Source organism: Phalacrocorax aristotelis, chromosome 1 (assembly GCF_949628215.1).
Source record: "Phalacrocorax aristotelis chromosome 1, bGulAri2.1, whole genome shotgun sequence".
Lineage (NCBI taxonomy): Eukaryota > Metazoa > Chordata > Aves > Suliformes > Phalacrocoracidae > Phalacrocorax > Phalacrocorax aristotelis.
In genome coordinates, this window is record NC_134276.1 from 157,564,809 (window position 1) to 157,580,410 (window position 15,602).

General features: G+C 44.6%; 1 protein-coding gene across 1 annotated transcript in view; it reads left to right on the forward strand.

Annotated features, from left to right (window-relative positions):
- The first annotated feature begins 10,396 nt into the window (after positions 1 to 10,396).
- Positions 10,397 to 15,602, forward strand: part of TXNRD1 (thioredoxin reductase 1) — a 41,546-nt gene continuing 36,340 nt past the window's right edge. The window contains exon 1 of the mRNA XM_075075234.1: positions 10,397 to 10,415. The gene's annotated coding sequence lies outside the window, so the exon portion shown is untranslated. The remainder of the gene's footprint in view (positions 10,416 to 15,602) is intronic.

The window sequence follows — 15,602 nt, forward strand, 5'->3', positions numbered from 1 at the left end:
GTAAGTACAGTACATTTCTCTCCTAGCTTTCTTCTGGCATTTGGATTTAAACAAAGCACAACTCAATAAATGTTACACATTTCCACTTGGAAATATGAAACAACTTTGGAAATATGAAACAACATTAGTTCCTATGTTTTGATATATCATAAAGATTCAGATTCACACAAAATGTCCATGTATTCAGATTGTTTTGAGTTTAAACTGGAACATCAAATGAGACAAATTTTTCATGGCCTCAGTTTTACTGCAAATGCTATATGCAACTTGATTCTGCCTCCTGGGTACTGTGAGCAGTAATTAGTTAATTTTTTTTTGAATGCTCGGAAGATGTAATGCAAGAACATTCACTAACTTACGGAATGCATTTTCCCCTTTATCTATTTTATATCTTGTGTTCACTAAATACAATACCATGACAACCTTGCTGTGCAGTTTTAAGATGTTTGGATGGATTCTCTCATCTCAGCCCAGAATTTCACAGGTGGGTAGAAAGATGAATGCTGACCAGTGTGCAGGTTCTTCAGGGCACGGAGCAGACAATGCCCTTTTTTTGAGCAGCTGGTCGATATTCTGAATCTTTCCTTGAAAGCACGGCCCTCAAATCTTTCCACAGCGTATTTTTCAAACTTGAACCAAAACCATTAGTCGTTTCTCCTGTGGCGTTTTTGCTGGCATTTATCAGTGTTGTATTGATGGAAAAACTATTTATCCACTTATTTTACTCAACGCTTTTCTTTAGGATAGCATTGTGGGAACAAGTGGTCACTGATACTGGCGACAGAGCAGCACTCAGTGGTTAAACTTCTCAGCCAACTGAAGCCAGGGGAATCCAGCATTCCCCTTTACATTTATTTTATCTTTTATTCCTCCGTTAGTAACAATGTCTGTCACACATTTGTCATGCAGTCTTTAATTGGTTCCTTATTTTAGCCATATGTTGAGTACATTCTCAAGCTCCATATAGTTGCAGCACTATGTGTTTGGTTCATATGGTATATCTTGAAAAGGTGTATTTCAACATGTCTGATCTCTATCTCCTCTCTGTACAATATCAGGGGTGTCTTGTGTGAATGTTGATAAATCATCTAGTATAATGCTTGTTGCTTTGTTTCCTAGCTGCTTAGCAGTTACAGCCTCAAATTCCCTGTCATTTAGATTTTATATTTTCCAGGTTTGTATAACATTTCTCCAGTCTGCAGTGTGTTCCTTGTATTCTGTACCCAATATACCTCTCCTTGTAGATCAGCTCCAATTCTGTCTATAGGAAAAGAGGGGAAGAATGTTCAAGAGCAGGTGGAGTTAATGGCAGTAAGATATAAGAGTTTTGTGAGGTTGTGATCTATTTGGTGAGGTTGTCATTTTTTGTCTGAAATTTTCAGTAAGGAAATCAAAATCTTCGGATATCTCCTTGTCATGGTTTTAGCTGGGATAGAGTTAATTTTCTTCACTGTAGCTGGCATAGTGCTGTGCTTTGGACTTAGTATGAGAACAATGTTGAAAATACACTGATGTTTTAGTTGTTGCTAGGTAGTGCTTCTACTAGTCAAGGACTTTTCTAGCTTCCCATCCTCTGCCAGGTGCACAAGAAGCCGGGAGGAGGGGGCACAACTAAGAGAGCAGATTCAAACTGGCCAAAGGAATATTCCGTATCATGTAACGTCGTGCCCAGTATGTTACTGGGAGCAGCTGGCTGGGGGAGGGAAGCAGCAATCATGGCTCAGGGATGGTCAGCGTCTGTCAGTGGGTGGTGAGCGGTTGTATCGTTTGTGTTTCTGGGTTTTTTTCCCTTTTTATTATATTATCATTATTGTTATTACCATAATAATAATAATAATAATAATAATAATAATTATCATATTTTAATTATTAAACTGTTCTTATCTCAACCCACAAGTTGTGGGTTTTTTTGCTTTTGCTTTTCCAATTCTCTCCCCCATCCCAGAGGTGTGGGGGGAGCGAGTGAGCGGCTGCGTGGTGTTTAGTTGCTGACTGGGGCTGAACCACGACACTCCTGTTGTACTTAGTAGGTATTAGCTAAGAAAGCTGTCAAAGGTGAGCAAGTATCCTTCTTTAACCAGAACAGATATATCAGTCTGCTCAAAAATGTGCTTTACTTGTGGTCTGGACTCTGCCATTTGGAAAAGGATGTGTTTGAAATAAGAAATTGCTGTTTTTGTAGAAATAGCACTGGATGTGCTGGTTTCATGGCTGGGGGTGTTCTTACCCGCCATTTAAGCAACCCGCTTACCCATGGGAGGTTCATCTAACATTCCTCAGAGTTCTCATTACTGTGAAATTCTGAGTGTAAGAGACTGGAAATAGGTCTGTTGTCAAACTACGAGTTCCATGGTGCTTCAGGAATTTATTTTCATTCTTAACAGTGGTCTTTCTAATGCTCATTATCTCTTTTTTTTATTTTAGATTATTCTTATTTGTATTAGACAATCCTAATTAAAAGATACTTGAAGATGCTACAGATCCGGGCAATGCTATGTGAAAAAAGATTGAATGCTGAAATCCAGAAAAAATTATCTACGGGTAATTAACCAAGTCACAGTAGGATGAGATCAGATGGAATTAACTGAAGTTCAGGACATTTTTCATTTTCCCAAGCATCAGCAGCTCTCACTTGTGTTGAGAAATTCTTTAGCTACCCAAGCGTACCTAGCTTTTAGATAGCATTGCCCCTTTAACAGTAAAATTTCTGCTACACTTGGAAGGAACTAGGTGCTCAGGTGACCTTCATGCTGTGTGGTCCCACAGCCCTGAAAGGGAATGACATATAGGGTCTGTACTGTGACAGAACGCCTGAGAGGCAGAGCTATAATAGTAGCCAGCTTTGACATCCACACCAGGAGGACCAAAGGATGTCTTTATTCACAGCAGACCGGTGTCCCGCCGAAGACAGGGCTGGGCAGTGTGTGGTTCTGGAATTTCTACAGCTTATTTGGGAAGTATGATCCAAAGAGCAACGTGCAAGCTTGGATTCAGTTCCCAGGTCTCCCGCACACTTCTCCTATGATCTTGGGCAAATTACTGTAAATCCAGGCCATCAGATTTCAATTGAGAGGCACGCAAATACCTTTGAAAGTCTGAATTTTAATCATAATGTGCCTCAATTCCCCATCTACTGAATCAGTAACAACATTACTTTCCTACTTTGAGATGAACTGTGAAATGCTTAGATACTAGGAGAACAGGAGAGGTGCGAGTACCACAGGTAACAAATGACAAGTGAAGCCATTTGCTGAGGACTTACTGAGGCTGAGCTCCTGTGTGCAGTCTCTACTAAGAGCTGAACTCATTTTGGAGCTTCTTCCTTGCCACTGCTCGACTGCCTTTCTTTCACAAGACGTACAGAAGTTGAAATGTATTCCACTAAATAAATTTGATTAAACTTGGCCAACGTTTCAAAAGTTATTGGGGGAGCTAAGACAGATAGGCAGTGCATGAATGCCTAAGTCTTGTTCCTTTAGACAGAAGAAAAATCAACTTAACTGTTTTCACCAGTGGAACAGGTAGTCAGGCAAGTAGATCCAAAGATACTTCTTGAAGTTTTGATGTGCTAGTTAATCTCAGCCAGGTGGGGTTAAATGTGGCTAGCAGCAATCCCTTTGAAAGGTACCTGGAGCAGAACTGACTTGTAATCAGGTAATGTATATGTTAAAACATGTCTGAAACATCATGTATAAACATTCCACAAGAACAGCAAAGAAGTTCAAAGTACACGTGCAAGATGATGGTCCAGACAGAAACATTTGAAGGATTAGAGGAGATCTTGGCAAAAGCCTCTAACTTGTCCATGAATAATACAGCAACAGTTGGAGGTGAAATTATAACAATATCTCCTCTGATTTGTTTTCAACAAAGCAATGCCACAGTTTTGAGATGCAATCTGACAGGAGCCTTGCTTTGCAATTGTGCCGTTACAGCCTCCTGGATAAAAACATTTGCACGGTTTTGGCTCTTTTCGAAACACGGGAAAAAATCAATGCTCATTTGAAATAGAAAAGGATGAAATAATTTAGCTTTTTCAAACCTTATGACATGTAATGCAAAGTATAAAATGAAAAACCTAAGTAGCTTTAGTGACATTTTAAATTAATTTTTTTTTAGCTAAATTTATGACGTTTGCAAGTGTCATTGACATGGGTTTATTTGTTATCATCTGCATTGAGCTGCATTCTGTGGTTATGCATTTTGGGTTTTCTATTATCAGCTACACGTGGGATTGAAATTTCTCAGTAGCATAACTATGGTGAAAGACATCTTATTTAATTCTACTGTGCAAGAGGACAAGCAGCTTCTTAATGGCTATGCAGTGAAACCCTACATCTCCCATGGGTGGGGAAGCTGGCCTCCATTACAGCTCAGTTTGGGGCACTGCAGAGGGAGCACAGAAGGCAGGTCAGATGAAGATGGGAAGGGAGGAAGTGTGGACTGTTGCCCAGGTTGGTTCTGATTACAGAGTTATGAAAGCCTGAGGCTGTCAGTGCCAATGTACTGGAGTTACGGAGTAGAGGCTCTGAAGGACAACAGAACTAAGTTTTGCCCTGTATCATGAAAATTTTTTGTAAAGCCTGTGTTCTCGCATTCTGTCCATATGGCTGAATTGCACAATGGTAATAGATTTGATTGCTTAGTTTTGCTTGGCGTAACTGGAGGAATTCAGGGCTTTCCTGGCAGTATCAGAGGATTCCAGAGGCTGTGGCACTTGTCTGTATTTGCAGTTTCCTTCCTGCAGAGGTGATTATATGGGACTCCAAACTGCACTGATTCAAAGGGCTGTATACATGACCATTGTGTCAGCGGCATCACTAAAACAAAATTGTTCTCTTAGAATCTGTTGCACTGGGTGGATCTTAACTGTGCCCCTTAACTGCCACTAAGAGACACTGGCACATTTGCAGTGTAGGCAGAGACATAGATTTCTTCTATCAATTTAAACATGAAGGCTGGAATTCTTCTCACTTGGATTTGTCCAAACTAAGGCCTAGGGATAGGCTCGCTCCTTAGAAGTGCCCATCTTTGGAAGGATGAATTACAGAATCACAGAATCACAGAATGGTAGGGGTTGGAAGGGACCTCTGGAGATCATCTTGTCCAACCCCCTTGCTTGAGCAGGGACACCTACAGCAGGGGGCACAGGAACGCATCCAGGTGGGTTTTGAATGTCTCCAGGGAAGGAGACTCCACAACCTCCCTGGGCAGCCTCTTCCACTGCTCTGTCACCCTCACAGGAAAGTTTTTTCTCATACTGAGGTGGAACTTCCTGTGTTTCAACTTGTGCCCATTGTCCCTTGTACTGTCGTTGGGCACTATCAAAAAGAGTCCAGTCCCATCATCCTGATACCCACCCTTTATATATTTATAGGTATTTATGAAATCCCCCCTCAGTCTTCTCTTCTCCAGGCTGAACAAACCCAGGTCTCTCAGCCTTTCCTCATAAGGGAGATGTTCCAGTCCCCTGATCATCTTGATAGCTCTTTGCTAGACTTGCTCAAGCAGTTCCTTGTCCTTGAACTCGAGGGCCCAAAACTGGACACAGTACTCCAAATGTGGTCTCACTACGGCAGAGTAGAGGGGGAGGATAACCTCCCTGGACCTGCTGGCCACACTCCTTTTAATGCAGCCCAGGATACCGTTGGCTTACTTGGCCACAAGGGCACAGTGCTGGCTCATGGTCAGCCTGCTGTCCACCAGCACTCCCAGGCCCTTCTCAGCAGAGCTGCTTTGCAGTAGTTCAGCCCCCAGCCTGTACCAGTGCATGGGGTTGTTCCTCCCCAGGTGCAGGACCTTACACTTACCATCTGGACATGCCTGTCTTTCTCTGTTGGCTACAGAAGGAGCTCAGATCAAAAGCTTAAAACGAGAGGCCAAACTTTTAGGCAGCTGATGTAAGGTAAGATGAATCTAAGCTTGCAAAAATGACTGGTGGTATTTCAATGACATTAATGTTCTGAAAATGCAAGGACTGTGTCAGCTTTAATAAGCTCAGGTTAGGTGATTTTTCATTCAGCCCCAAGAATTCTGTACTTTGTAAGAAGGTGGCACTGTGGGCTCTTAATTTACTGAGACAACCTTCCTCCCAGTTTATATGGAGAAGGATTATATAGAAATCTTTGTGGGAACAGAAATTCTAATATTGTTTTAATGATCACTCTTATAATAGCCACAGGGAACTGGGAATTAATTATCTCAGAAACAACTGAGGGACTGGTCCCATGGATGCACTGTTTGGATTATCGCAGCTGTGTTACAGGGTTTTTCAGCAGCAATCACACACCGAACCTGTTTGCTATAAAACAGCAAACTCTGTTTCAAGACAGAGTTAAACACCTTAATATTTCATCTTTATAAAGAAAGTTATCAGTTAATATCTTAATGCAATTACTATTTTCTATTAATAATTCAAGTATTTTATAGACTTTATCACAGCGGATCTCTTAATCGCAACACTGGTAGTTTATACAGTCTACGCCTTCTAACAGTCCGATATTGAAAACAGGGTGCAATGTGACAGATTTTCAAGACTTTCCTTTGTTGTACAGCTATCTCTAATGAGAAAGTCTTTGCCGTCCTGCTTCTTAACACAGCGCTTCTGAAGATCTGCACTAAATTTTCATGTAGATGGAACTAACAGACAAACCCAAAGCATATTTAAATCTTTGGAATCAGACTGAAATAGGCTTTCAGTGTCCCGGTGACTTCAGTACGCAGACTTATCTCTGACTCCAACAGGGGTTTAAGTTGGTGTCTTGGAGATATTGTGTCTCCTTGTGTCAAGGAGATTCTAGAGGATCCAGGGTGTCCCTCAACTTTATGATCCTGAAGACTGCTCTCCTGTGTGTGTCCTTCCTACTGGAAAAGGACAGTGTGAAGACTATTTATGAGGAGGACAGCAGTAGAAATCAAAATGTCAAGAGTTTTCTAAACACAGAACAAGATAAAGTATCTCTCCCAAAGAGTCTAAAGAGCGAGAGAAAGCCAAAGACTGACAAAAAAAGTATGACATGTATGTCATATGCAGATGACACCAAATTCGGTGGGAGTGCTGATCTGCTTGAGGGTAGAAAGGCTCCGCAGAGGGATCTGGACAGGTTGGATTGTTGGGCTGAGGCCAATTTATGAAGTTTAACAAGGGCAAGTGCTGGGTCCTGCACTTGGGTCACAACCACCCCATCCAACGCTACAGGCTTGGGGAAGAGTGGCTGGAGAGCTGCCCAGCAGAGAAGGACCTGAGGGTGCTGGTCGAAAGCTGGCTGAATGTGAGCCAGCAGAGTGCCCAGGTGGCCAAGAAGGCCAATGGCATCCTGGCTTGTATCAGGAATAGTGTGGCCAGCAGGAGCAGGGAGGTGATAGTGCCCCTGTACTCAGCACTGGTGAGGCTGCACCTCAAATACTGTGTTCAGTTTTGGGCCCCTCAGTACAAGGAGGACATTGAATTGCTGGAGTGTGTCCAGAGAAGGGCAATGAAGTTGGTGAAGGGTCTGGAGAGCAGGTCTGATGAGGAGTGGCTGAGGGGACGGGGGTTGTTTAGTGTGGAGAAGAGGAGGCTGAGGGGAGACCTTATCACTCTCTACAACTACCTGAAAGAAGGTCGTAGTGAGGTGGGTGTTAGTCTCTTCTCCCAAGACACTAGTGATAGGACAAGAGGAAATGGCCTCAAGATGTGTTGAGGTTTAGGTTGGATAGTAGGAAAATTTCTTTACTGAAAGAGTGGTCAGGTGTTGGAACAGGCTGCCCGGAGAGGTGGTGGAGTCACCATCCCCGGAGGTGTTAAAAAAATGTGTAGATGTGGCACTTTGGGACATGGTTTAGGAGGCACGGTGGTGTTGCGTTGACGGTTGGACTTGATGGTCCTAGAGATCTTTTCCAACCTCGACAATTCTGTGATTCAACATAGAGACAATGCATCAGAAGATCACATTAGTAATAACTCAAATATACTGCATTTTTCTTCCATCCTCTGCTTCCCATTCTTCTTGCCATCATACTCTCCCTCCATTTCAGTGGTCCAACACTGGATCTCACGTATATGTGCAGTTCAGTCAGCTAAGAATAAATTATAAGATAAACAGATGTACCTGGCTTTTCATAAGCCTCATAAAAAGTGTAATTTCTAGGCAAAATTTAAATAAAGAGAGGGCAGATGCTTTTTGGATCTGCCCAGAAAACAGGTTTAACATGGGAACACTGTAAGACCAAACAGAAGACCTCTACGGAGAAGCACGCCAACAAGGTAGAGAAGTAGGTAAAACTGGAGAGAGGATGATCTGGCAAGATAATACAAGTAAATCAGCCAAAAGAAGAGAGTTCGATAAACCTTGGAGTTGATTGGAACTTGTGACTCAGGAGAAAGCATGAAGCCTGTGGAAAAATGGGAAAGGAGTTATCTTTTAAGAGGCCAAGATCAGAAGCAGGCAGAGTGAAATAAGAGTTAAGGAATGTAAGTTCTTGGGCTGTACTTTGAGTGGCTTGAGGACAGTATTCGTGAGGAGTTGTAACAACTAACATAAGAGGCGATGTGAGCCAGTAAAGCGGTGGGAAGCAGCAACAGATTTGGAGGAGTGGGGAAAATGAATGCTGGTCTTCGGGTGCAGCATCAAGAATCTCTTCTGCGGTGACAGGCCCTTTGGTTACTATCCTTAAAACTTTTAAGTGATTTGAGGTAATTCTGATTTTTGGATGCACTGGTTTTCAAACTTACAGAACATGTTAATTTCTTCTGTTGCTTCAGTGGATCTTCACCACAGCAACATCAGACGTTTTCTTAATGAAAGGAAATGTGATTAGAACATAATTGCAAAACAATAAGCAAAATGAAACATTACGAATGATTTCAAGGACAGTAACAGCACTCCAAGGTGTTTTTTTTAAGCTTCATTTTTCTCAGATTGACTGAATTGCCAGCTGGTAGTCCCTATTTAATGAAAATATTGAGATGGGGTTTGGTGGAATAGAGTTCCTTCCCTAAGCTTGTTCAGCAAATTATTTTAATAACTTTATTTCTGAAGCTATAATAATCCCTGAATTCCCATAACAATTATTATCCTCATTATCATAATAATCTTTGCTATTATAGATACCTCTACTGAAGACATAATTTCTAAAATCTCGATGATCATTCCCGCAGAGAGTTCAGTGACTTTTTTTCCACTTATAGCCTTAACTTTAGTTGTGGGGGTTTTTTGGTGTTAGAAACTCCAGCTGTTTCCGGGAGGTATCACTGCAGAGTGGAAAAGTCACACAGCACCACATACAGGAGCTGCTGACGTCCCCTATGCTAAAAAGACGAGGATGGGGAGGCAATGCCTCTTAAACCTCAAAGTTGTCATCCCGTTCTCATTCTTCCCTTTCTTTCGGTCCTCCTCCGTCGCCCGTTGCTGCTGAGCACTGCGAGCCGACGTGGCTGGGGTCCTGTGCTAAAAGAGTCAGATAATCACAGCTCTGCAGGGGCTGTAGGATAAACAGATGGGATGTGTACAGTTTGCACTGGGGTACCCTTAGCGTGAGAGACTTGCGCACGACCACAGAGCAGCCCGAAGGTGGTGTGAGGATTTGGCCTGAGAGCTGCGGAGGCTGTGGCGTGCGTTTCGTTGCAGCGCTTCAGCGAGCGTCGCAGCCGCCTTTGGGCTCGCTCGGCGTAACGCCCCGCAGCCAGCCTGGGCAACCGGAACGAAGATCCGTCCACCAAAACCATTAACGGCTGGTTTAGTGTCTTTTCAAAACCTTTCCAAAAAAATGTCAGCGTTTGCCGTAAGCGAGAGTACCGACGGGATAAACTGCCGTGTTTGGTGTTAACAAGTCACACGCTTCCGCGTGAAGAGTGCAGGAAGCTCAAACTGGAGCCGACAGAAGCAGCAGCAGACATTTGTGTGCAGGTGTGAGGGTGGTTTATGGGGTCATGGCTTTCACCTTACCCTGTCCGCCTCCTCGGTGTATGCCAGAAATCCTGGCTGGCAGGCACTCCTCTTGCCACAAAGCCACGTGAAAGCCACCGCAATGGGGCCGCCGCCTGGGCCGCCCTGCAAAAGAACGACAACCAGCAACACCCAGAGCCCAGAAGGGAGCAGGGCGATAGCCCTCACCAGACCTTCCGCCTCGCACGCTTATTCCTTCAGTTTGAGCGTCTCTTTTTATCCCAAAGCACCTCCCGGATGCGCTCCTCGGCCCGGCGTCCCGCAGCAGGCAGTGCCACTCGGCGGCGGGAGCCGGCACCGACCTTCCCCGGGCCGTCCTGCGGCTCCGCCGGGCGGGCCGGCCCTCGCCCCCTCCCCGCTGCAGAAGGGGCTCCCCTCCGGCGGCGCTGGGAGCCTCCCCTCGCGGCGCCCGGCCGGAGCTGGCCGGCACCGCCCCCCGGCTGCCCGCCTCACGGAAGGAAGAAGAGGAGCGAAGGGAGCGCTCAGGGGGTGAAACGCGCCCGCTCCCACCCGCGCTTCCGCCTCGGGGCCGCCCCCGGCCCCCCGCCGAAGCCCGCCCGGCCCCGGGGCCGCGTCGGCGCCGCCGCTCCGCCAGCGGGGCGGAGGAGGGAGGGGGGGCGGCGGCCGCCAGGGGGCGCCGCGCCATGGGGAGCGGCCTGCGGAAGGGCGGGGCGGGGAGGCGGGAGCCCGGCGGCGGCAGCGCCCCGCGAGGGCGGCCGGCAGGTGCGGGGGCGGGCACCGCGCGCCTGCGGGGTAACGCTTCGCACCGAGGGGGTGGGTCACTGTGGTCTCCTGGTAAAACACCCGGGAGGGCGGAGCGGGGCGCGGCCGGGTCGCGCCTCCTGCCCTGCTGCCGGCTGGGCGCCTGCAGGTGTGCTCGGGGGGTACGGGGCTGGCGTGCGTAGATCCGAGTCCCGTGTTTGATTGCGGTTCCCAGACGCAACCTCCGACGCTTGTTTTTTTTTCTCCTGACTTGACTTTATTTGAGGCCGGCGTGGGCGCTGTGGGGCCGCGCTGGGCTTCGCGCACGGTGTCCCAGCAGCACGGGAGGCGCTGGGCGGCCGGAGCCGGGGTGCGGGGCCCCCCGGCCCTGAGGGGGAGCGGGGTGCCGGGGTGAGGGTGCGGGTCACCGCTGCTGCCCGAGGGGAGCCCGCGGCTTGCGCGGGTGTGCGCTGGGGAGGGAAACGGGTTTGGAGTTAGGTGTGGGCTGAACGGCGCTCTGGTCCATGGGGAGGGTTTCTGTCTGCCAGGATGGAGGCGCACGGCTGCAAGAGCAGTGGGGAAATCTGAGTTTTGGCTGTCTGCTTTGTACCTCTTTGGAGTCAGAGCTTCAGTCTCTGATGCTCTTTGGATAGAGTATTAACCGTGTTCTCAGTGGGTCTATAAAACCGACGATGAAAGGAGTAACGAGCTCAAAGTAATGAATGCCTGAAAATTAACCTGTGCTTACATCTGGCGCTGTACAGCAGTTCTGCATAAATGAAAAATGCACTCTTAGGATGTAGTATTTCATTGAGCATCTGCTACTCGAGGAGTGTTTTCAGCTCTACCAAATTCTTGGTGAAGGGGTCAATTTTAGAAGATACTTTTAGATCCGCAATGTTGGAGAACATTGAAGCTAAGATGCCTTGGTAGCTGTAAGAAAATATATATTATATATTGGCAAACAGAGAATAAATATGTCTGTGCAGTAAAAGTTTGTATAAGGCGGGAGCACAGCAGGAGCTGGAAAATAAAAAGATGGGGTTTATAGAAGTTAAAACTCATGAAATCGGCTTATCGTTATGGCTCCATGTTGCTCAGTGTTTTTCAGTTATACCACCATAAAATCCTTCTATCTTAATTATAGGCCTGGTGTTGGAAGCACTGGATGTTCCTTGATGCTGGTAGGAAGCACTGGATAAAAAAACTCAAAGCCGCTGTCAAGAGACTCCAGTTGTCCTTATACCTTCAGGGCTGTGCAGCGCCCTGAGGCCAGTTAGGGTTAGCCAGCAACAGTTCCCTTACCTAATGCTGGTACTACCACGTTATGATTTAGAAATACCCGATCTAGCTTTAAATCAGATATTGAAAGCTGGGCAGGTGTGATAGCACAGAGTTTGGGGCAGAGTAAGCTGCTATGGAGTTACACTCAAACCTTGCTCCTTAGGACAGTGGTGACACAAGCTCAGAAATGAAGCCTGCATCTTAATGAGCCTCTTCAGCCCTGTGAAGCTGACTCATTTAGGCTAAATGACTTTTGAAGAACTTATTGTTTATATGCTCTGCTCTATCTTTGATTTTTTTCAGTTTAAGACATTGGTTACTCCCTGTTGCCCATTCTGTAATGCTGGCAGCGTCTTAAAGTAATTCCTCAGGAAATTTGGTTTAAACTGTGATGTCAGGGTTTATACTGCAGCATCTAGGCAGCTTTGCTTCTGGGATGGTCACGTACCAGTGGATTATTAGCTCAACCCAACATCCTTTTCCCAAAGGAACATGCCAAATTTTATAATATCCATCAAGGGCAAGAGATGAGGAGAGTTGTGGGTGCTGTTGAAGAGGTTAAATAGAAGATTAAAAACAAATAATTCCAGAAATACTAATAGATGCATGTAATTTACTTTAAAATTTAAGCATATTTCAAATAAGCTACTTACTCATTGTTTAACTGACTCTAAAATGAACAATTCTAAGTTAACCCCTTTCTATAGTTAGTCATGCCAGGCAGTGGTTTTGGTTGGTTTTTTATTTAATGTTTGTTTTATTTTATGTCTACATACATCTCTTGGACAAGGTGTATTTAAACTTCTGTGTGTAGTAGGAGGAAGAAATTGGGCCGTTCCTAGCTGTAAGAGTTTCTTAATTATTCTCTGGACCTATTCCCACCCTTCCATCATTTTGTCAAGGGGAATAAAAATTCAGAGTTGTTAATTTGCTGTAAGATCTAAAAGGATGTTTAAAAAAGCAAACAGTAGCAAGCTGGTAATGAGCAAAACTGGCAAGGAAAATGATGACTAGCACAGGAAAGAGTAAAAATATTAAGATAAAGCACTTATAGCTATGTTATGCAAAGTATATTAAAGACATTCTCTTGTCCTTAGCTTGTGCTTTCAAAAGATTATCCCACAATCTTCAAATAGCATTCAGTTTACTTCACCAATTGCATTTTGCGTAAGCAGTATTTATGACATTTTGTGGGTACTAAGGTGTGAAAATTGGAAATAACTCAGAGGACAATGCTTTTCCTGAGTTTTTAATTTATCTCCACGCTACTTTAGTTTTCTGTGTTACAGACATGCAAAAAGGATTGAGAAAAATCAAAGCTAGACAATAAGGGGCTAAACCCACACATCTCAGAATCAAGATAGCCTGGGTTGCAGCTTTTGTTTTATAAAACATATTGTTTCTGTGGGACTCTGCCTTGGCATCACCCCAAGTGCTGCTTTTTTTCCCCCAGATCTTCATGCTAGATGAATTTTATGAGCATCTGCGTTTTCATTTCAGTTTGACTTTCATGTAAGTTGAAGCTCCTTGCAGGACTGGGCCTTCAGGCCATGGCACACACTTGCTGGTGGACCGGGAAAGTTATAACAGACTTGGAGCGAAATTTGGGTTGGACTCAACAAAGTGAATTAACAAAGTATTGTTAAAATCATTGCTCTTTATTTTTAGTGCTAATATGAGAGCCTCTGAATACAGCGTAACTATGAGAGAGACTAACGGGATCCACTCTGGTGGTCCTAGTTCTGTGCTGGAGTACAAACACTGATGGTGAATAAGTTGCATTGACATTTACATGTGGTGACTGTGTGAGTAATGAGGCCCCAAGTATTTTTATTTTTGCAGGATTTCCTGCAGATGTTTTGACGATATAATTTACATGTGAACTGCTCCGGGGTAACAGTAACAATAACAGATGTGTCACAGCACTCTGTGGAGACAAGTAGAGTGAACTTGACTCCTGGAGGTGGTGTCATGGTTGCCCATGTTCTTCTTCTACCCTTGTTTACAGTTATGCCATCCCCTTGGTTTCTGCTGTGAACGGGAACAGTGCTTGGCCCTCACAACATATCGTACTGGTCCCCTTTTTCCAGTCCATTCTTACAGCTTCTCTATTTTCAAGGCTTCCTTGGAGATAAAACTTCACTGCTTGTTCCTGTCTGAAGGTTGTTCCTCCATCAAGCCCATCTTGGGCATCCTTTGGTAGGGTGTCTTGCTATCTTTTTGGTTGTGCTTGCAGAAAACAAAACAAATACCAGATAAAATAGTGCACTTTGGCTTATTCAGTATGCTGAATTGGTAACTTTCCTTTTTTTGCTGGCTTGAAGTGAGTGCACTTCACCACTGCGATCTCCTGAGAAAGTTTTATCTTTGATGCCTCCTCTGTTTTTGATATCTGAGTTTTGATATCTGCCTGTTGTTATGCAGCTGCCTTCCAGTCTGTAGTATCTTGACTCATAAACTCCCTGTGAAATTCTTTTTCAGTGCTTGTTCAGTTTTTCCCTCGTTCATACTTTTCAGTAACTTCCTTTTCAGAATGTGGTGTCACATTGTAGGTCTTCCTTACAGAGCCATCTTCTAGCTTGCCAAGCTACATCCGATACCTTCTCTTCTTCCTCCTCTTCAGCTTGGTTTTAACTTCTGTTTTTCTTTCCAAAAGGTCACAGCAGTTGCTTTCCTTAGCATATTGCCTTTTCTGTAGGCAGTGTCCGTGCCTTGCACTGTTGACCAGGTAGTTGGACTGTCTGTGGCAAACCCTGCGGAACTGTGTGACCCCCCCAACCAGTAATTTTTGGTTGTTAGAATGCTTTCTGACCCAGCACTTTCATTTGCCTAAGAGAGATAACAAATGCAAAGGGAGGAAGTAAGTAAAGTATGCAAATACGTCTGTTTCCATATAAAATAATAATAGCTTAGTCTAGTCCTAAACTTTTCTTAAGAATCTGCTAATGAACTGGTTTTATGTAGTGAACTGAGATACCATCTCATTTCATCTTCTATTCTAGCAAACATGCCTGTTTTACCTGTTAAGTCTGCTGCTTGGAGAAGAAATTGTTGTTTGGCACGGTCACCTCGCCTGTGTCGTGGCGCTGCACCCCCAGCATGGTGGGAAGGAAGCTCTTAATTTCCTTTATTCCTCTACTGTTTGCACAGCCTGACATGAAACAAGCACCTCTCTGTAATTCTAGTTCACAAAAGTGTAACGTATTTACCCATCTTTCACAACCATTGCCAGCTAGACCTTTGTCAGAACCTGTATGCATCAGCTTGGTTTGCACTTAGGAGGCAAGACAGTTTGGAAGGCAATGACCTGTTAGATTATCCTGCTTCGCTCACTTTGTAGAAATGGCATGTCATTGTTTGCTGGGCTGCAAAAAGCAGGATTGAATTCTTCCACCCACGTCCTTTTGTTTTTCAAAGACAAGAAACTTCCATTACTCTGGACTAAGTGGTTTTTTTTCCCCCACTCTTAAAAAAGCCTGGCTTGGGGAGAAAAAAAAAATCACAGGCTTCTGAGCCAGGTACTCAAGTACTTTCCATGCTGTGGTACCTGCCTTAAACTTCATGACCATTCTGGGAGATCACCTGAAAAAAGCTTGTTTTCCTTTAACCGTGTTCACTTTTAATACTGGCTCATTTGACAAAAAAACCTGAATGTGTGTGAGCTGTTTTCCACTGTTTGTTCTTTCTTTA